Source organism: Pongo abelii, chromosome 23, assembly GCF_028885655.2.
Source record: "Pongo abelii isolate AG06213 chromosome 23, NHGRI_mPonAbe1-v2.0_pri, whole genome shotgun sequence".
In the NCBI taxonomy this organism is placed as follows: domain Eukaryota; kingdom Metazoa; phylum Chordata; class Mammalia; order Primates; family Hominidae; genus Pongo; species Pongo abelii.
The window spans coordinates 54767447-54791018 of record NC_085929.1 but is presented as its reverse complement, the minus strand read 5'-3'; the positions used below and the strand labels follow the sequence as shown (position 1 = coordinate 54791018).

The 23572-nt window shown below is 43.4% G+C and overlaps 1 pseudogene; it reads right to left on the bottom strand.

Annotated features, from left to right (window-relative positions):
- Positions 1–9861: 9861 nt before the first annotated feature.
- On the bottom strand, positions 9862–13241 carry LOC129052690 (uncharacterized; annotated as a pseudogene).
- Positions 13242–23572: the final 10331 nt, after the last annotated feature.

The following is a 23572-nucleotide window of genomic DNA, read 5'->3' as shown; positions in this document are numbered from 1 at the left end:
GGGCTTGTGAGAAACCCCCTTTGTGTGTTGTTTGCGGATACTGGGTTTTGGCGACTCCATTACGGGACTTAAATGAGTTGTCTACCCAACGGGTGTTAGGATGGACGTGGCGCTTCTCCGGTCCCCAGTCCAGTCCGTTTTCCTTTCTTGCCTCCACTCGGGGAATGCCACCTCCTTTAAATGTCGGATTCAGGCACAGAGAGGAAAAGGGATTGACGGAGGAGTGCCGCGATGCGTATTATCTGCAGCGCCCTGGCTCGTTCAGTTAACCACACCCTGCTTCCTTCCCCTGCCGAGGGCTGTTCGGGTTCCTGAGACAGGAGAAAAAGCCGGGAGGGCCAGGCCCGGGATGAACTAGCCGCTGGGGAGTGAAAGCCGCACACTTCTTGGAACTCAGGAGCCCATGAAGGGCCGGAAAGGAGCCCACGAGAGACAATTGGGAGAAACGCCCTGGGGAAGGCGCTGCAGCCTCCCCTGCAGCTGGGCACGCGCTCCCAGCGACCGCGTGGACACCCACGGGAAGGCTATGCAGCTTCCACACAAAACACGGAGCTGCCTCTTCTTAGCAGCGCTCCTCACAGTTGCAGACGTCTAGAACCCGCTCCAATTCTCACTGGCAAGGGAAAGAATGAATACACGGTGATGTGGTCATACAACGGAATACTACACACCAGAGAAAACTCTACCATCTACAGTCCCACAAAAAATGCAGCAGCATGGATCTTCACACAGAACACCGGGGGAAGTACGCCAACTGTGCGATATAACTCTCACCGAATGATCACACTTGTATGAAGTCCCAAAACAGGCAGTATACCAAGTTACATGTCAGGAGCGTAGACAGATGCCTCTGCGTGGACAGTGCCCCGAAGGCCTCCTAAGCTGTGCTCCTCCAATGCTGGTAAAGTGTCGCTCTCTGATCTGAATATTGTTCACAGGAGTGGTCTCCATTTATGAGAATTCTTAGAGACGTGTTCCTAGGCTATGAACATTTTTCTTTGTGTATTATATGCCAATTTGAAGTTGAACAAAGAAAGGCCAAGTATGGACTCAGAGACCTGGGGTTCAAAATCCACCACTACCACCTTCTCCTCCTGTCTTTGCAAGCTGGAGCAAGTCGCTTCCTCCATCTGGAAGGCTGGGCTGATGCCACAGAGGGCCATTTGTAGGCTTAAATGAAGTGGCTCCTATAAAGCAGTCCATGGGAGGCACACAGTGCCTGCTAAGGGATGTGAGCTGTATTTATTGTTGGCATTACTACCTACCGTTATTTATAGGAATCACATCTAGAAAGCATACCCTCCCATCCAGGCTCGAGTTGTGGAAATAAGGTAGTAAGTAGAAAAACCTCCCAAAGGCCTTACAGAATTGAGATCATCCAGGAAGGAGCAATTGATTAATTTTGAGCTCAGCTGCTGCTCTGTGAAGGAGAAGGAGAAGGAGAAGGAGACCACAGCCCCTGGCCCTGGGAGGCTGGTGTGACACAGGCAGGCGCCTTTCCTGACCTCTTGGCTGAGCTAGGTCTCTGAGTCCAGACATGGGCTCATGATTGAAGGAGGCCCTGAAGAACCATAACAACAGGAGTTTCCAAATCATAAAATGCCTCTTTCTTGTAGTTGCTTAATCTAAGAAAAGTCTGAACTTGGCCCTGCGAGGAAGGCATCTTTACAGGCTGAGTTATATGGTGCAGATGTGCGCAGGGAGCTCTGTGATAACTCAAGGTGTTCATGGCAGGGGTATTGCCAGTGACTGAGTGGGGAGTCAGAGGTGGATGGGCACCTTTGGGAGCAGAGGCATTGATTGCAGCCCACATGGTAGCCAGGGCCAGGGAGGCTGGGCCCATCCATCAGCCCTAAAGACCAAAGCAAGTGCTCAACTTTTAATTTAATCTCATATTTATCTGCCTTTATGGCGGAACACGGTGCTTTCTCACGGACATGGTTATTTCAGCCATAACATTTCAACTGCAGGGATAAAATGTGGGTGCTTGGTGTCAGGATGCCTACTGGGGAGATGGAGAGCCCTAGCTGCATGCAGCAGCTCTCGGGAAGCCCCGTCCCTGCAGGATGACCACAGAGGCCCAGGGTATCGGGACAGAAATGCATTTCCTATGTAATTAGCCTGCAGATGCAAGATGGGAGTGAAGGGCTGACCACTGAGCATGTTCTGTGTGCAGGCACTCTATGTATGCTTTTGTGAGATTTATTTATTTATTTATTTATTTATTTATTTATTTATTTATTTGAGACAGAGTCTCGTTCTGTAGCCCAGACTAGAGTGCAGTGGCGCGATCTCGCCTCACTGCAAGCTCTGCCTCCCGGGTTCATGCCATTCTCCTGCCTCAGCCTCCCGAGTAGCTGGGACTACAGGCGCCCGCCACCATGCCCAGCTAATTTTTTGTATTTTTAGTAGAGACGGGGTTTCACCGTGTTAGCCAGGATGGTCTCAATCTCCTGACCTCGTGATCCGCCCACCTCAGCCTCCCAAAGTGCTGGATTACAGGCGTGAGCCACCGCCCCCGGCCTCATGAGATTTATTTTAACAGCAAATTCATGAAGTAAAGCTGTTGATTTCAGGTTTTGTCATTGTAGTTTGTTTTTAGTGAGGGAACAGTTAATTAAGAAAGAAAGCAACAGAGTCCAAAATCTAGGAGAATATCTCTTAAACATGATTTTGCAAAAATTGACACCCACGGTTCTTGTTGTGGGAGATGTGCTCAAGCCTCCCACTCGATTTTCAACACATGTTACATTTTCTAAAGCCTTTAAGACTCAACAGAGTCTCTTCACCCCCAGGAGCCTCCCTGACCCTTTAACTGACATTGATGTCTCCCTCCTTTGCACTCCTGGCAATGCAGTTAGCATCTGGCTCATTGATGTTTGGCCCTGTGTTGACACTTACGGAAGTCATTCCCAATATTTCTGTCTCCATCCCAGCCCAGACTGCCCAAACCTTGCTCTGCTTCCTGGTTGCCATTTCAGTTTGTGGAATCACCATGCATATGACCTCACAAATGGTTCTTCATTTTTTTCTTTTCAGATGGAGTCTCGCTCTGTTGCCCAGGCTGGAGTACAGTGGCATAGTCTCGGCTCACTGAAAACTCCACCTCCTGGGTTCAAGTGATTCTCCTGCCTCAGCCTCCCAAGTAGCTTGGATTACAGGTGTACACCACCATGCCAGGCTGATTTTTGTGTTTTTAGAAGACAGGGTTTCACCATGTTGGCCAGGCTGGTCTTGAACTCTTGACCTCAAGTGATGCACCTGCCTGGGCCTCCCAAAGTGCTGGGATTACAGGCGTGAACCACCACTCCCAGTCACAAATATTCTTCTAAAAGCTCTGTCAGATCCCTGTCATGCATCTGACCTCACAAATTGTCCTTCTGGAAGCTCTGCTGGACACTTATTTCTCACTGAGCTGCTGTGTCCAATGAGAAAAACTGTAGCATCCACCTCCTAGTTTCTTGGCTGTGTCCGCCCCTCTTTCCAATCCAGAGACAACTGTTCTGGCCCACTTTGCCATCAGAGGCACCATTTGCACTGATCTCCTTGTCCCCAGTGTGTCCCCTCTGAAGGCCGGGGGGTCTGATCTCATGAGTACTCTGGGCAAGGTGCCGCTCCAGGAAGCCATTGCCTTCGGCATATCACAGCTCCTCAGTGCAAAAGTGCAGCCCTGTTCCCTGCCCCTCGCTCCTCCATGCAAAAGTGCAGCCCTGTTGCCTGCCCCTGGCTCCTAAGTGCAGAAACGCAGCCCTGGAGCTTGACCCTGTTGCCCTCCCCAGCTGTCAGGCCTGCCCTCCCCTCACCTGCCAAACCCACATTTTGTTGAACTATTTCTAATTCCCAGGTTGCCCCAAAATTCCAGACCTCCACTCTATTACCCGTGCCACTCCTGCACCATGAAATACCTTCCCCTGATTACTCACTGAACTCCCCAGGATCTGTCCAAGCCTAACTCAGACCCTCCTGACCCCGCTGGGTGGAGGTCTCCCTCCTTCCCCTTCTATTTATGTAAGACTGTCTTCACGTCAGTCCCAAGGTGGCCTCTGAGCTCCCGCAGAGCCGTGAACATGCTTACCTGACACCTAGCCCAGCTTATTCAGCAGTGGGTGAGTGAATGAATGCAGGGAGTTTCGTTTTCCTTCCATGGTTTGTTAATTTTATCTCCACTGTGAGATTCTTAGGAAAGCCTTGTGTGCTCTGTGGGACGCTGTACTCACTGAATGAATGAGAGTGTCACCCATGGACCCACGGCTTACGTGGCTGCTGCTCAGTACCTCTTCCCACTTCTCAGGCAGTTTGCGCTCCTGCAGACAACCAAGAACTGAACTATCGTGGATACTTCATGTCTCTGGCCTTTAAAATCATGACTGGCCCATGATGTACCTGGAATTAGCCGAGAATGGATAAATGAATGGATGAGTAAGTAAATGAAAGAATTCGTGGTAAGCTGGTGTTCTTGGAGGAAGGGGTGTAGATTTATAAAGTAAAGCAAACAGAACTGAATTTGCACAACTACAAGAGGTAATACTTCATTCGATGGCTATAGAAATGATGGGGGGCTGGATGGAAGAACATGGACTCATCGCTGAAGCAATGTAGGTGAAGGGCTTGAGGCAGTTTGGAGATAAAGTATTAATTAAGGAGTCATTAAAAACAATGCACAAGAGGAGAACACAGATTAACAACCCAGAATGTGCTGTCACATACAGTAGCAATTGTCACACCAGTCCCTGAAGAAAGAAAGGCTCCTATAGACTGACAAGGGACCTAATTCTTAGCACATATAATGATTGGGAAACTGAAGCCCCCTGAGGTGAAGTGTCTTATCTTAGACAGGACTAGGTGGAGGATTGAAAACTAACACCCAGGTCTCCAGGCACCTAGTTTCCAGCAGGATCCCACACATCAGAGGTTTCCAAATAGCAATCAGCAGACTCACTGCATTAGAATTACTCAGGAAAGCCTGCACACACCCAGCTCGCAGCCCAGATTCTTGGTCAGCAGATCTGTGACTCAGCCAGAATCCATCATCTGCATCTAACTGTAGCTTCCTTTCTGCCTTTTTCTCTCTCTCTCTCCATCTACCTATATCTATCTATCTATCTATCTATCCATCCATCCATCCATCCATCCATCTATCTATCTATCTATCTATCTATCTATCTATCTATCATCTGTCTATTCATCCATCCATGCCTATCTATCCATCCATATTCATCTATCTCTATTAATCTGTCTATCCATCCATGTATCTCTGTCTCTCAAACTACCCATCCATCCATCCATCTGTGTACTATCTATCTATCTATCATTTGTCTATTCATCCATCCATGTCTATCTATCTATCCATCCATATTCATCTATCTCTATTTATCTGTCTATCCATCCGTGTATCTCTCTCTCTCTCTCAAACTACCCATCCGTCCATCTGTGTATCTTCTATTTATCTATCTATCTATCTGTTCATCTATCTGTCTATCTATCTAAATCTAAATGATAGAGATCTACCTCTCTATTATCTATCTATCTAAAATATTCATGCATCCATTTGTCTATTTATATGTCTATCCATCTTGCCATTGGTAACTCCATTTTAAAAGAACAATGATTTTTATTGTTTATAAAAATGGCACAGGCTTATTATAAGAGAGCCAAGTGACTCAGTGCTGACAAAAGAAAAAGTAAAGATTTTGCAATTCTCAGAACCCAGAAATAACCATAGCTAATATTTAGAGAAGGTTATTTCAGACTTACCTTTATGGATATATAAAGATTGAAGGATATCTTGACAGACTGGCAGATAAATGAGGAAGCCAGATAAAATGGGCTTGTAAAATGAAAATGCGCTCCAACCTATCTAGTTTTTAATAAAAGAACTAAATGCGATTTTACTTGAAGAAGCAATGTAGAGTATGGGCTGAGAGACTTGGAGAAAATACTACTCACACTCAGATCCTGATGCTACTGCAGATTAGCTGTGTAGCCTTATACGAGCAAATTAACCTAAGCGAGTCTCAGTTTCCTTCTCTGTAAAATGGGGAAATAATAATAGTAGATTCCTCATAGTTGTGGGAAGTAAAGGAATTAATAAACATAGAATGCTTCAAATAGTGTCAAGCATAAAGAATATAAACATTAGATACAAATTAAATGAAGAGAAGTTAATGAAATTAAGGAGTTTCAAATAAACATTTGTTCATAAGAGTTACTAGCTTCAAAAATGTGTGCACATTATAAAATGCATTAAGATGTTGGAATTATTGTATATTTTATGACAACTCTATTGAGATATAATTGGCTTCCCTTAAAATCACTCATTTAAAGCATACAATTCAGTGATTTTAGTATATCCATGAAATAATGCAGTCATCACCACTATCTCATTCTAGAATATTCTATCACCTCAAAAAAAAACTCCTTCACCCCTAAACTCTCCATTTCCTCCAGGCCCCAGCCCCTGGCAAGCACAAATCTATTTTCTGTCTCTATAGATTTGCTTATTCTGGACATTTCATCTTAATGGAATCATACACATATACAGCCTTTGTGAAGGGCTTCCTTCCCTTTGCATAATATTTTGGAGGCTCATCCACGTAGCCTCTATTGGTTTCATTCCTTTTCATGGCTGAGCAATATTCCATTGTCTGAATACACCACATTTTATTTATCCACTCATCTGTTGATAGACATTTGCATCATTTCCACTTTTTTTTTTTTTTTTTTTGAGATGCGCTGGAGTGCAGTGGCGCCATCTCGGCTCACTGCAAGCTCCGCCTCCTGGGTTCACGCCATTCTCCTGCCTCAGCCTCCCGAGTAGCTGGGACTACAAGGGCCCGCCACCACGCGGGCTAATTTTTTGTATTTTTAGTAGAAACAGGGTTTCACCATGGTCTCAATCTCCTGACCTTGCGATCCACCCGCCTCGGCCTCCCAAAGTGCTGGGATTACAGGCGTGAGCCACCGCGCCCAGCCCACTTTTTGTTTTTTGTTGAGGGTGCTGCTGGAAACATCTGTGCACAAGCTCTTGTGTACAGATGTTTCCATTCCTCTTGTAGGGGAATCATTAGATCATGTGATAATTCTATGTTTGACATTTTGAGGAACAGTCAAACTTGCTTTAGCAGCGGCTTCACCATTTTGCATTCCCATGTACAGTGTACGAGGATTCCAACTTCTCCACATTCTCACCAACACTTGTTGTTTCTGTCCTTTTGGTAATAGTCATCCTGGTGGGTGGTGGTGCCATCTCATTGTGGTTTTGACTTTCATTTTCCTAAAGTCTAATTTTGTTTAGACTCTTTCTCCGTATTTATTGGTTATTTGCATATCTTCTTTGGAAAATGACTTTTCAAATCCTTTGCCCATTTTCAAATATAGTTTTTAAAAATATTTTTTATTATTCAGTTGTAGGAGCTCTTTGCATACTTTGGTTACGTGTCTCTTTTCAGTATATTATTTGCAAATATATCTTTTCAGTATATTATTTGCAAATCCACATTCTGCGGATTCTTTTACTTTCTTGATAGTATTATGCAAAGTACAAAATTTTAATTTTGATAAAGTTCAATCTTTTTAATTTTGTTGCATGTGCTTTTGATGTCATATCCAAGAATATACTGCTTAAACGAAGATCACAAGGACTCATTCCTATGTTTTCTTCTAAAATTTCTATAGTTTTAAGTCTTTCATTAGATCTATGGTTCATTTTCAGTTAATTTTTATATATGTTGTGCATTTGCAGTTTAACTTCATTCTTTGGCATATCTAGTTGTTCCAGCATGAACTGATGAAAGGCTATTCTTTTCCCATTGAAAGGTTTTGGCATCTCGGTTGGAAATATAATCATTGCATATTTTTATGTATGTGTTTAAAATTTGTGTAGTAGTAATTGACCCTCTCCCATCAAAGTGAATAATTAGCACAATTACACTTTGCTCCATTTCTATTATGCTATAACTTTTATTTTGTTTGTATTAATAGCTATGCCTCCTGCTTGGAATCCACCCAGCCCACAGCTTTCACAGTTAAATTCAGTTTAATATTTAATGGCTTCAGTGTTCATTCTTAGTTATTGGATGCTGCTTCTCCATTTGTGTTCATTTAGGCTCACCCCTCTGTGAGATGGATTTTTCTTCCCAAGAAGGACTTTTGGGTATTATTATCTCTGTATTTTTGCATATGGGAATGTCTGTCCCTTATCTTTATAGTGAAAGGATAATTTGCCTTCTTTCCTTTGTATAAACATTGCCCTACTGTGTTTGGGTGTCTTTTCTTGACAGTTGCTGACAGGAAATCTAAGGCCAACCTCAGTTCCACCTCCCAACCTCCCTTAAAGATCCTCATACGCTTTTCCTGGATATCCATGTCTTCTTCTGAATCTGCGCAGTGTTGATTCTTTTCTGTTATTTCTCTCTTAGGCTATGACATATTGTTTTGATCTGCAGATTCAAGTATTTTATTACTTCAGGAAAGCTTTCTTTTGTTATATGCCTACATATTTTTTTTCTGTTTAGTTCTTCAAAAATACCAATTACATCTTGTATTTCCTTTGTCTTTGTCCAGATGACATAACTACCATCTTTCTGACTGGAGTCAGTTCCCCATCCCACCCACGAAATTGTACTACCTCTAACATAGCCTTTAGTTCCGGAAGGTTTTTATTTGTTTCCACTGTTTTCTCTTGTTGGCTCATAATCTCTCTTTAAACAGTTTTGTTCTATTTTCTGAATTGTTTTAAAGATAGATCAGGTTACTCTTGATGTCTTTGTGACATGAAAAACTTTTCATTGAATTATAGAATCACCATAATTCCCCAAGGGGTGAATTACCTTGAGAGGCACACCCTTTATCTGTCTTTTGCTTGTGTTAGTTTCGTGGTGACCCCTGCCGCAGAACTCATAGTCCAATGATAGGAAAATATCTTTTAGGCCAGGTGCCGTGGTTCACACCTGTAATCCTAACACTTTGGGAAGCCGAGGCAGGCGGATCACCTGAGGTCAGGAGTTCGAGACCAGCCTGGTCAACATGGTAAAACCCCGCCTCTACTAAAAATACAAAAATTAGCTGGGCATAGCGGCACATGCACATGTAATCCCAGCTACCTGGGAGGCTGAGGCAGGAAAATCACTGGAACCCAGGAGGCAGAGGTTTCAGTGAGCCGAGATTGTGCTACTGCACTCCAGCCTGGGCAACAGAGCCAGGCTGTCTCAAAAAACAAAAATATGTTTTAAAAAGTCCTCAGTGTCTGCCCGGGTGAGGGCTGTGATTCTCTGAGGCCCTGAGCTCCAGGTGGCCCAGGAGAGGTCAGGAGCCAGCCTGGGCAGGAGGCAGGGATCCAGGCCTAACTGGAGGGACACCGTGGACTCCACAGGAAGGAAAGTGGCACCCTCCACCTGCAGGTGTCTGCGCCCATCTATGTCTCACTGGTAATTAGAGGGCCAGTTTCATAAATCCTATTTTTGTTTTTCAAAATCATATTTTTAAAAGCCCACTGTTTGTCCTGTTTCCACTCTGAAGTCCCTCTTCACTGACAACATCCGGCATTTTTAAGGGAACTGGGGTCATAGAAGGACAAATCTGCATGCAAGCACAACCCCATTAGCAGGGCAGGGTGGGGTCCCTCAGGGAACTGGATTAGATCAAAGCAGAGAGGTGCAAGTTAGATAGTACTGACCATTTTCCTCCCGCGCCAGCCCACTTGTGTTATCTGAATTTCAGTTACTGGGGCCCGAGGTAATGAGTGAAGGGGTGACCTGCCCCTCCACACCTGTGGGTATTTCTAGTCGGGTGGGATGAGAGATGGAGAAAAGAAACAAGACACAGAGACAAAGTATAAAGAAACAACAGTGGGTCCAGGGGACCGGCACTCAGCACACCAAGGACCTGCACCGGCACTGGCCTCTGAGTTCCCTCAGTTTTTATGGATTATTATTTTCATTAGTTCAGCAAAAAGGAATGTAGTAAGAGAGCAGGGTGATAATAAGGAGAAGGTCAACAAAATACATGTGAGCAGAAGAATCTATATCATGATTAAGTTGAAGGGAAAGTACTATGCCTGGACGTGCACGTAGGCCAGACTTACGTTTCTCTCCACCCAAACATCTCAGTGGAGTAAAGAATAACAAGGCAGTATTACTGCAAACATGTCTCGCCTCCCAGCACAGGGCAGCTTTTCTCCTATCTCAGAGTTGAACAAATGTACAATCGGGTTTTACACCGAGACATTCAGTTCCCAGGGGCAAGCAGGAGACAGTGGCCTTCCTCCATCTCAACTGCAAGAGGCTTTCCTCTTTTACTAATCCACCTCAGCACAGACCCTTTACGGGTGTCGGGCTGGGGGGACAGTCAGGTCTTTCTCATCCCACGAAGCCATATTTCAGACTATCACATGGGGAGAAACCTTGGACAATACCCTGCTTTCAAGGGCAGAGGTCCCTGCAGCTTTCCACAGTGCATTGTGCCCCTGGTTTATTGAGACTAGAGAATGGCAATGACCTTTACCAAGTATACTGCTTGTAAATATTTTGTTAATAAGGCACGTCCTGCACAGCCCTAGGTCCCTTAAGCCTTGATTTTATACAACACATGTTTTTGTGAGCTCCAAGTTGGGTCAAAGTTGCTGGGTCAAAGTGGCTGGGGCAAAGCTACAAATTAACAACATCTCAGCAAAGCAATTGTTTAAAGTACAGGTCTTTTTCAAAATGGAGTCTCTTATGTCTTTCCTTTCTACATAGACACAGTGACAGTCTGATCTCTCTTCCTTTTCCCTACATTTGCCTTCCTTTTCCCTACATTTCCCTACATTCCCAACATTTCTTGATTCCCTGACCGGGAAGCGAGGTAATTGATGGACAGTCGAGGCAGCCCCTTAGGCGGCTTAGGCCCGCCCTGTGGAGCATCCCTGCGGGGGACTCCAGCCAACTTGAGCAACGCGGATCCTTAGAGCGCTCCTGGGTAGGCAATTGCCCCAGTGGAATGCCTCATCAGAGCAGTGTGTGGCAGGCCCCCGTGGAGGATCAACGCAGTGGCTGAACACCGAGAAGGAACAGGCACTGGGAGTCCTGTTCAACACTGCGCAGGCCCCTCCTCCACTGTCTTCCCCAGGCCCCTCCCATCCCCCCACCCCCTTCCCTAGGCCCCTCCCCCACCGTCTTCCAGGCCCTTCCCCTCACCCATTCTCTTCCCTAGGCCCCTCCACCACTCTTTATTCTCCTCTATCCACCTACCTGTGTCCCAGCCATCCCAACTTATTTGTAGCTTTGTCAACTGTCATGGTTTTGCAAGCTCAGCCTCTACCTGCACCACTCCCTGTGCCCAGAATCCTGTCCTCACACCCTGTCCACACAACCTCACACTCCTCTCTCCTGCAGAAATACAGATGCACTTCCCTTCCAAAGTTTCCAAGAAGTGCCGAGTGCCTCTGGCCCTGGTGCCGGTGCGCTGCCATGACAGTGTGCATGTGCCTTCAGACAGTGCAGCTTTAGAAATCTTTTCCTAGCAGCAGCCTTTCTGTAGCACAAACTGAACTGTTCAGGAAAAAGCATTTCTGCTTTTACCTGGCCACTCCCCCTGACTGCATTCTGCAGCTCCCTTGTGGTCAGGTGTGGCCATGTGCCTGCATCCCATCCAGTGGATTACTAGTGGAAGTGGCACACGCCCGGCCCTGCCTGACCCATGGAACAGCTGCTATGCCTCTTCATGATCTTGTCTTCCCCTAGCAAATGCAGGGCATCTGGAAAGTCACACATGGAGAAAGCAGAACCGCTGTCTGCTTGGATCCCTGGAAGACCGCATGGAAGAAAGTTGACTTGCTACCCTGGACACAAGTCAAGAAGTGTTCATTGAAAAGGAAATCATTTTCTTATTTTTTAAGACATTAACATTTCAGGATCTATTTATAATATCTTCCTAGCATACCACAATGATGACAGAACGTGGTATACTGAAGTGCAATGCTGCAGCATCGGAAATCTAAAGTAGATGGCATCGGCTTAGTGTTCGGTGATAAGCACAGGACACTGCCACACGCCACATTCGGGAAAGATGAATCTGGGTGAAGCAGCGGAGGCAGCCACAGTGGAGACTTGCACTGTGCAGGGAAAAGCCAAACTACGAAGGTGTGAACGGCTTGCTCCTTGTCACAGCCCACATTTACAAGCAAGAGGCAAGCTTGGGGAAGAATGAAATAGTCTGCAAACCAAAATTAAAGGGGATACAGATCATCCAAAAATTTAGGTTGGAAAAGTGCTTCTGGATCCCAAACAGCAGGAAACAAGATGGAAAAGGCATTGAGCTTCAAAATCCCATTAAGACTTCTCAATTAAACAAAAAAAAATTAACCAGGCAGCAAAGAACAGATTAAGGATACTGTCTATTTACCAAATCCTCTTTTTCTTCCTCTGATAGTCTCAGGGAAGTTTCCATTAAATTGACACAGAGAGAGAAGGGTATGGGAACAGAGAAACTAAAAACTAATGGATATTTACTAACTACGTCTAGGGGGAAAAAAAAGCAAAAATCTTTTGATGTGATGATTGCTTTTCCCCAATTCCACTAAGCCCCCTCAGTTTTGTTGTTGAAGAAACAATACACATGTATTACAGAAGGCTTTTATGGTATGAGCATTAAAATCATTCTGGATTCCCTGAGCTTGCACAATAGGAAGTGGGCTGGACAAGCTGTGCGGTCCCCATGGGAGACATACTGACTGTGCCCAGGGTAGATGTGGCTGTAGATGGTGGTGGACAATGGAGCACCTTCCAGAAGACGAGGTCAGGGCGTGAGGAATGACAGGCAGAGGACTTCCTAATGGAACAGCTTCCCACGTTGGGCAGGGGAGCTGGGCCCAGCCTTCCATGCTTATCTATCATTGCATGGACCAGGGCCTGCTGTGCACAGATATCCTTTCCTGGCTCTAGTGTTTCATGTTGGGTGTATGTGGGACAGGGTGAGGGGGAGAAACATCGCTTCTCTTTTTATGTCCTAGGTCCCTGGACCAAGGGGATCCATATCTGGACCTGAAAGAGGACTGAGCATCTTCTGGAAATCCTGAACATTGAGCTGGATGGGACCTCGGTTGTCTCCCTGGTAAGGTGGTTATTTTAGTTCGTTTTCACCCTGCTGATAAAGACATACCCAAGACTGAGTAATTTATAAAGAAAAAGAGGTTTAATGGACTCACAGTTCCACATGGTTGGGGAGACCTCACAGCCATGGCAGGAGGTAAAAGGCAAATCTCCCATGGCAGTAGACAAGACAGAATGAGAACCGAGTGAACGGGGAAACTGGGAAACTCCTTATCAAGCCGTCAGATCTCATAAGACTTACTCACTGCTGTGAGAACAGTGTGGGGGAAACAATCCCCATGATTCAATTATCTCCCACTGGGTCCCTCTCAAACACATAGGGATTGTGGGAGATACAATTCAAGATGAGATTTGAGTGGGTACACAGCCAAACCATATCAGTGGAGGAGTGTGTTCTGTATGTGATGAACTTGACAAATGGATATTTGGTGACCAGAAAGTCAAACCGTGACAGCAATGTTCACCAAAATCCATTTACTCCTCTTCTTGGACACACAGTGGCCCTGCATTTCCAGATCGCTTTGCAGTTAGGAGAGACTGCGGGACAGAGTCATAGCTCATGGAATAGTTCTGACCCAGAACACACCCCATGTGTGCACGCCATCCCTTTCCCCTCTCTGGCTAATGGTGTGGTCTTGTGCAAAATACATGGAACAACCATCAGCCAGGACCCCAGAGGAGAGCTTTCCCACCGGATTATGCAAAAACCCAGGACTTTTACTGATTTTCAAAAACCCACTTTATCTCTAAGCCACTGGCATTCAGACGGGTCTGTTGTTACTATGGTTCAGCCTTCCCTAATTAACGTGCTTGTCCAGTGGACTGATATTCTTGAGGGATTTGTCTCCTTCTTATCTGGAAATATTTGTCAAGGGAACGTTCCTTGACAATGGATTTATTCCAATGGCCCTTACATAACTACAGCTATTGTTTCAGAGATTGCTTGTAGGCAGAAACAGAGTCAATATTTGACTTTTTTCTCCCCATAGTAAGGTCTTGAAATACACAACAGATATGTAAGTCTTTGTATTAGTCCATTTTCATGCTGCTGATAAAGACATACCTGAGACTGGGCAATTTACAAAAGAAAGAGGTTTAATTGGACTTACAGTTCCAAATGGCTGGAGAGGCCTCACAATCATGGTGGAAGGCAAGGAGGAGCAAGTCACATCTTACGTGGATGGCGGCAGGCAAAAAGAGAGAGAGCTTGTGCAGGGAGACTCCCCCGCCCCTTTTCTTTTTGTTGAGATGGAGTCTCGCTCTCTCGTCAGGCTGGAGTGCAGTGGCGCGATCTCGGGTCACTGCAACCTCTGACTCCTGGATTCAAGCAATTCTCCTGCCTCAGCCTCCCGAATAGCTGGGACTACAGGCAGGTGCCACCATGTCCAGCTAATTTTTGTATTTTTAGTAGAGACGAGGTTTCACCATGTTGGCCAGGATGGTCTTGATCTCTTGACATTGTGATCCACCCGCCTCAGCCTTTTAAAGTGCTGGGATTACAGGCGTGAGCCACCATGCCCCGCTGAGACTCCCATTTTTAAAACCATCAGATCTCATGAGACTTATTCACTGTCTTGAGAACAGCATGGGAAAAACCCATGACCATGATTCAGTTATCTCCTACCAAGTCCCTCCCATAACATGTGGAATTATGGGAGCCACCAGATGAAACTTGGCAGGCAGGGGGGCAGGAAACAGAGCCAAACCATATCAGTTTTGAATGCCAGTGCCACAAATAAGAAATGGATAAGTGTTAAAATTAATAAAAGGTAAGTGGGGTCCCAAAAGCCTAAGAGCTGGAAAGATCTGAGCACAATTGTGTGTTATAAACTGTCACTGGCAAGAGTGTTTGAAGACAGGCCACCCTGGAGGTAGGGCTGCCAAGCAACAGAGTTAGTCACTGGTGTGGGCCTCTGAGAGAGAATGATAGAAATCGTGTTGGGGAAATCTGAGACAGAAAGGACTTTTCCTAGTGTTCCAGGTGAAGCCTGCACAGAAACCAAGACTTAAAAAAGGAGAGGCCCTGTGGAAGAGGCTGAGCAGCTGCCATGGGTACTTTACCACCAGACATGTTCAGGCAGAAAGGGACTCAACTCCTGCAAATCCAGGCTGGAATAGAGCAGTGTTTAAGTATTTTCCTTGTGAGAAAATGTGGGAAGAATGAAAGGTCCCTTCTGGTCATGGAGAAGGATGCTGTTGATATAAACAAGGACTGTGCAAGCTGCAGGTCATGGAGGATGTTTGCCACCGTCAGCCCAGGCAGAGGCAAGAGAAGCTGTTTACCCAGCACCAGTGATTTGACTTACTATTCACTGATGCCAGCAGGCAAAAGAAGGGAACTGGAGATTTGATATCTTTCTCTACCCCTCAAATTACAGGATCACTAAGTCCCTTCCCATTTTCAATGGGGGATCACCAAGGAGAAGGAAGAGTGAGCCACAATCCATGAGAGGATTTGTTTCCAGTTGAAATTAATGAGAAATACTAATTTGATTGTGTATACCTTAAATCGGCAAGGTTAAAATTTCTATTTCAGTGTGGTAGAGTGAGAGCTCCACATAGAAACTAGGCTAGTTTGAAGAAAGATGACAAAAGCTGTGTTTCAATCCATCTAAGTTTCAGCTGATAAAAATCACTCTATAACACACAGACTCCAGTGCTAGGAGAGGCCTTGGGCCACATAGACGTTCAGCAGGTACTTGATAGACAAATGGTTGAAACAAATATGCATTATTTATTTTTTCTCCCATTTAGCCTATCCTGACAAATTAGAACATCAGATTATTCCCTTTGTAAACATCACCCACTCATCCAAAGAGGTGTTATCATTACAACCGTATTGCTATTGTGTGTGTGAAAACACATCTGTGAGAAGTGTCTACGGTGCACCTAATGCGGTAGGAGTCAAGAAAATTTAATTATAAAACTTGTCATGTCAACTGAACATGATGTAAACTGATTGGAAACAAATCCAGATTTCTTTTGACAGGCTCTTTTAACTTGCTGCGTTAGACCAAGGTAGAAGCAATGTCCTGGAAATGAAAAGCAGGTGCCTGGGACGCAAAGGAGGCTTTGATTGGAGGTGGCTTCAAAGAGTGCTCTGCACAAATGATGCCCTGTTCTCTGCCCTGTTTTCTGTCCTCACATTTAAACACTGAATGCTTGGGTGGCACCTCTCGACCCAGATATGCCTTGACACATGGGAAGGTGGCTCTTCAAAGTTACCTGGTCAAAAACATCCAATTCAAGGAGTGTCTGACACTGCTCTTTTATTCAATATCGTTTTGGTGAATTGAATTGGCAAAGAAAGAAAATAATACTCATGGACTTGAATCCAATCAGCTCTGTATTGCAGCAAAAGAACTTTTCAGTTACTCCATTACCATTTTGTGTGTTTGCCTCTGCCTGGATTTGGCCATAGACTTTACAATCAGGGATTTGGGGGGTTATATTTTAATTATGGCCATGAAATGATTTAGTTTTTGGTTTTAGGAAATAAAAATAGCTTCAAGGTGAGTTTTGGATGTCTCTACCCTTCATGTGAGCTGTCCAAGGGAAATAGACATCTTTCTGGATTCACCTTAATATCATCCCTACTAGATGTTAACATCTTTAGCAGACTTGACTGAAACTTTGAAGTCAGTGTGTGTTTGTGCACACACACATGTGTCTGTGTGTACAGACTGCGTCACATTACTGTGGAGCAACAATGCAATTTAAAACAAAAAATTGTGGCAGTTCTGGTTGTGGGTAAAATGGAGTAAGCACACTCCACCCTGTCTCTCCCACTGAAGAAAGAAAGAAAAAAAAAACCCAGGCAGGATGTGTGGAACAACCATTTGATGATTCAGAAAAGTAAACAGTAGCAGGCAGATTGGAAAATAAATGTCAGTATTCAAAGTACTGAATACTGAATTCAATATCACCTGCAGGCATTGAATTCCCCACTCTGGACTCCTGCACCCTGAACTCAGTACATCCTGGAACCCCAAAGTGTCCACCTGAGTACAGACAGAGAGAACCCCAGGAGCATCGTCTAGTTAGGCAAGGTGCTTATGGAAACTCAGAGGGGTGATGAAATTGTTCACTTCCCCTTTTCTCTTTACACTGTTCTCCCATGCTCCCAAGCAATCCCGTGGTGGCAAGACAGCAGCTGCCACAGGAGTCCCTAGGAGCCAAAACTACCTAAGAGGGATGCCTTCCTCTCCTGTGAAAGAAGCTGTGCTCTCAGGAGGATGGGGAAAGCCCTCTTTGCTTTTCTTCTCTTTGTCTGCTCCTCCTGCTTGGCTTAATCTGTGAGAGCAGTTGCAGGAATGGGTGGTGGAGTGGGATAACTGGCTGAGGAATAAAGAGAAAGCTGAAATGTACCAAGAAGCTTGTGGAGAGGCAGGAGCTTGGGAAAGTGACCTCAGGGCTGTTTGTCAATGCCTGGGCTCCTCCTCAAGACGTGCCTATGGATATCTGATCTTAAATGGTATGTGTAGATATTGAGAACTGAACTGTAAAATAGTCCATTCTTCAAATATCAGACTTGCTACTGGGTGCTGAACACATGGAATATATTAAATATCTTTGCAAAATTTTTGAAAATGAAACTGATCCTTGAGCCACAACCAACCAAAAGCTGTTGGAACTACAGGCCTGAATTCAGCTGAGGCAATTGCTTACGAAAACAAAAACATCAACATTTTTGATGTTTAAATAGGATTTAAACACAGCTCAGGTTGTCATAATGAAATATGCAAAACATCCAGGATATAGCCCAAAATTATTCAGTATACAAAGAACCAAGAAAATCACAATTTACAAGGAAATAAACAACAGATGGCAATACTATCATGAAGCAGATGTTGGACATATCTAACAAAAGCTGTAAAACAGCTATTATAAATATGCCCCAACAAGTAAGCATAAACATTCTTGAAACAAATGGAAAAGAGGCAACCACAACAAAGAACCAGAAGATATAAAGAAGAACCAGATAACAATTTTACAACTTAAAACGATGATAACTCAAGTTATCCACTAAGTAGGCTCAATAGGAGGCTGGAGATGACTAAGAATAGAGTAATAGAAATTAACCAATGTGAAAAAGAGAGGAAAAAAAGATCAAAAAGAAAAGACATGTACAACCAAACACATCATGATAAAAATGCCAACATTTAAGAATAATAGAAAAATATTGATAGCATCCAGAGAAGATGCATGCATTACTTTTGGAATAACAACAATTTTATTAACTGTCGATTTATATTCATAAATTATGAAGGGCAGAGGGAGGTGAAACAACATTTTTAAAGTGCTAAAGAAGAGAACTATCTATGCAAAAATGTAAATACAGTGAAAATATCATTCAAGAATAAGGTGAAATAAAGCTATCCTAAGGTGAAGGAAAACTGAGACTTTATTTCTTGCAAACTTGCTTTAAAAGAATTTATAAAGAAAGTTCTTCAGAAAAAAAAAATAATGCCAGAAGAAAACTTGGAAACTCAGGAATGAAAAATTGGCAATGAAAATGTTAACTAATTGGCAAGATAAAATAGACTATTTTTTCTACTGAGTTATTTAAACTACATTTGACAATCCAAAGCAAAGTGGTACCATTTTCTGATAAGGGTTTCAATGTATGCAGATGTAATAGTAAGATGATTACAACATAAAGGGGTGAGAGGAAAGAGACCTGTATATTAACAAGATTTCCCCTTTCCACTTTAAGTGGCAATTTTAATATCTGATAAATTATACTTCACAACAAAGAAAACTCACAGAGATAAAGACGAACAAAACATAATAAAATATCAACCCACCAAGAATATATAACATCATAAACTTGAATGCACCTAATAATAGTTCTTAAAAATGCATAAAGCAAAAACTGACAGAAATGAAATAAGAAATATACGATTTGGCCGGGCACTGTGACTCACACCTTTAATCCCAGCACTTTGGGAAGACAAGGCAGGCAGATCACCTGAGGTTGGGAGTTCAAGACCAGCCTGACCAACATGGAGAAACCCTGTCTCTACTAAAAATACAAAATTAGCCAGGCATGGTGGTGCATGCCTGTAATCCCAGCTACTCTGGAGACTGAGGCAGGAGAATCACTTGAACCCGGAAGGCAGAGGTTGCGGTGAGTGGAGATCACGCCATTGCACTCCAGCCTGGGCAACAAGAGTAAAACTCCATTTCCAAAAAAAAAAAAAAGAAAGAAATTGATTCACACCTTTGGAGACTTCAATACTCTTCTGTCAGTGGCAAATAGTGCTAGTAAACAGAAGCTAAGTGAGCTCTAGAAGAATGTAAAAACCCATCAACCAACTGAATCTAATTGTTATGTATAGAATACTTCACTACTGGTGGCAGAATAAACATACTTTCAAGGGCACAAGGTGCAAAATAAGCCAAATCCTGGGTCACAAAAAGTAAATGTATTTTTTATTTATCACAAAGTAGATTTTATTTATCACAAAGTATCTTCTGTATCCATAACAGAATTAGGCTAGAAATGAATAACATAAGGTAATATGAAACTCATCAAACACATAAAAATTAAAGCACATATTATTAAAGAAACCATGAGTCACAGAGGAAAACTTACGAGAAATTTAAAAAATTGTGAAATGAATGAAAATTAAAATGCAACACATAAAACTGTGTGGGAAGCAGCCAAAGCAGTGGCTTAGAGTAAAATGTATAGCACTGAAAGCTGACATTACATAAGAATGAGCAAAAATCAATAATTTAAGTTTTCACCTCATTTTAGAAAAGTAAAATTAGCAATGTTATTATCATTAAAATCAGCATGCAAACATAATTTTAAATTATTACTACTAATTTTTTGTTCAAAATTGTTTTTCATATAACATCCTGTGAACACAAATCTATGAACTCTGTGTAGACATGCTTCCTTGGATTTTATGGTTTGGCTTCTCAGATTTCACTGCATTCATATGAACTTCTGAGAAATAGGATAGGCCAGTATTAACTTAACAGTTTTCTCAACTAGAAAAAAGGATTTTGAACAATTTTTAGAGTCACTTATTGATAAAATAATATATAGGTATGTCTTCTGACTTTCAACAACTTGAAACCACAAATTATCTTTGTGGTTTATTAACTAACTATAATAACTAAAAATAAAAAATAAACTTAACAAACTAAAATTTAAAAGTATTAACTAAAAATAAGAAATAGATTCAAAATGAGTAGAAGAAAAGAAATAATGAAGATAAGTAGAAATTGATAGAATTAAAACCAAACAAAAAAAAACAGATAAAATCAATGAAGCCAATTTGTTTATTTAAAAAGAATAATAGGATTGGCCAGATGCAGTGGCTCACGCCTGTAATCCCAGCACTTTGGGAGGCTGAGGCAGATGGATCACAAGGTCAGGAGATCAAGACCATCCAGGCTGACACGGTGAAACCCCATCTCTACTAAAAATGCAAAAAAATATTAGCCAGGCATGGTGGCACATGCCTGTATTCCCAGCTACTCCGGAGGCTGAGGCAGGAGAATTGCTTGAATCTGGGAGGCGGAGGTTGCAGTAAGCCGAGATTGTGCCACTGCACTCCAGCCTGGGCAACAGAGTGACACTCCGTCTCAAAAAAAAATAAAAATAATAATAATAATAGGATTGAAAAATCTATAGCAAGGCAGAAAAAGAAAATAAGAAAGAAGATACAAAGTACCAACCTCACAGACATTAAAAGGCTAATAAGAGAAATCACTACAGACCTCACAGACATTAAAGGGCTAACAAGAGAATACTGCAAATACTTTACACACACACTTGACAAGCAGATGAAATGTCTAATTCCCTTGAAAACCACAAAGTACCAAGTTACATTGAATATGAAATAGGTAACCAAACATATGCTATACCTAATGCAGTATAGATTCCCAATTAAATCCTCTTAGCAAATAAATCTCCAGGTGAAAGAGTTTTCATGATAAAATCTCTGAAACATTTAAAGGAGACACCACACAATCTCTTCTAGAAAACAGAAAAGGAAACATTTCCCAACGTATTTTATGAGGTCAGCATTTCCACGACACTGAAACTAGACAAAGACAGTGGGTAAAAACAGACAAACATTAATACAGAACATCCCTTAGGAACAAAATGCATGAACACAGACATATTCCACAAAATAGGAACTAAGTAAACCCAGCAATATATATAAAATGCAAATATATGAATGTTGTCTATAAAAATATATACATATAAATATACATTTATGTTATATATTTGTATTATATATATATGCTATATTTACATAGAGATAAATAAACACGTATAATGTACCACGACCAAGTTAAGTGTGTCCTGAGAATGAAAGGTATTTGATATTAACAAAATCAATGTACTGCACCATATGACCAGGCTAATAAACAAATCACTTGTTTATATTACTTGAAGAGAACAGTTGACAAAATTTAACATAAACACTCTTTGGAAGGGAAACCACACATGCTCACCACACACACACACACACACACACACACACCCCACTTGCAGTTTCTGTAGGGCCCCAGAGAATTTATCTTCCATTCTACTGCACCCCAACCATGCTGAACAGAACCGGCTGGTGGTCTGACTCCCTGCAGAAATGGTGTCAGAAGGACTTAGCCCCACCCGACATCAATGAGAATGCATAAGTGCTACAGGCTGGAACTAGGAAACACCCCACTTCCCCCACATAACTCCTTTGAAAGAGCTTACTCCCTCTCTGATGGCAGAGGTGTCCCTTCAGATGCAATGAGTTAGGGGAGCTGAGAGGTCATCAGTGGGGCCCAGGGGGACCCAAACTTCCACCCCCCCCACTCGCAGTGAGTCAGTGTGAGTCATCTCTGCCTCTGCTGGGATGCTGGGGGTGGGGGGAGGCAGAAACTGGATGTACACACCCACCTGGCTCGTGGGTTGGACGTCAACAGGGCACCTCCGTCTAAAATACATTTAGGATGCCAGTCCTTTGTTGTATATGTGATATGCAAATATTTCATCCAATGCTTCAGCTTGTTTTATCATCATTAACAGTTTTGTTCATAAAGCAAACATTTTTAATTTTGATGAGGTTCAGTGGATCATTTTTCCTTTGAGGGCTTGTGCTTTCGGGGTCACATCTAAGAACTCTTTGCCCAGCCCCAGATCCCCCAAATTTTCTCTCATACATTTTTCAAAAAGCTTTATAATTTTCGGTTCTACATTGAAACCAGCCAAGTAAGGTGGATGTGTTACGACCTCTTCCACTCGGGGCATAGTGTCCTAGTTCTTAGAGGATGTTTCTCACTTATTCTTGCTGTGGGTCAAGTATGGAGGTTAACGCCAATGGCCTGTTTGAAACAGAGTGCTGAGGCCAGAGCCCTGCAACATCCTTAAACCCGGGTCACCTCTCCAAGATGCTGAACAGGGCAGAAGTCAATGAACAGAGATTTCAAGCACAGGAGGAGCGGGCAGGGGGTGGCGCAGGCGGCCAACCTGAAGGCAGAGCCCTTAGAGTGAGCAGGCAGAATGGCCTCCTGGAGAGGTTTCCGTGGGGTCAGGCTGAGCACTCTGATGGCCTTTGTTCCCTGGTGCCTGTGTTTACAAGGACTAAAATAGCACTGCCAAGGAGACAGGCCTCTGCAGACGGTGCAGAGAAAATGAGGCTGAAGCCATACAGCTCAAGCCCAGGCCTTTCTGACTCAAACATTTATCTCGCCTCCTGCCACCTATCTTGAAAGCCCAGGTGACCATCGGTAATGCCCACAGCACAGTGGCTGTGCCCAGAAGCCTGGAGAGCCCATCGTCTCAGCAAAGATAAGGCAGAAACACAGCAAGGGATATTTAAGCCTCACTTTCCTGGAGGGGATGTAGTCTGGGGTTGGGAGGACACATCAGATTCACCTGTGCTGCTTCCCTAGGCCCCACCCCATGGTTCCAGTGAGTGCCCACAGCATAAAGGTTTTGTCCGGTGCTCCTAGGTGGTTCTTAAGCACTGCAAAGCTGTGAGCTGCCACTTTCATCAAATTCCAAATAGAGGGAGGGTGCTGCTGGGTAGAGGAAGGCTGTCCAAGCACATGCATGTAAGCCATTGAGGTTAAGGATGGAGACGATATTAGATTCAAAAACAAGGCAAGGCCTGGGATAATTCCAGCATGATGACTGTTGTTGATTAAGTGAAAACTTAGAAGTTTGGCTTCTGAGGCTTCCTGGATGGTTCTCCTCTTGAGAAGAGACTTTGATGTCCAAATGCATATTGTCTTTTTGGCTCCCTTTGAAATGGCAACCCCGATCACGGGGTTTTAAATCAATCCTATAATTACTGATGCTACACAACATCTCCCAAATAATTAGGGAGCAGTCCGGGAATCACCGGTTATGAGATGTAACCAGAGTTCCACGAGGCTTTTAATTTGCGGAGTTATAAATAATATTAAATGCCCAGGAGTTTCAATTAAAAGATGTTTACTTGTGTAAAATGAGAAACGTGACAGGGGGAGCA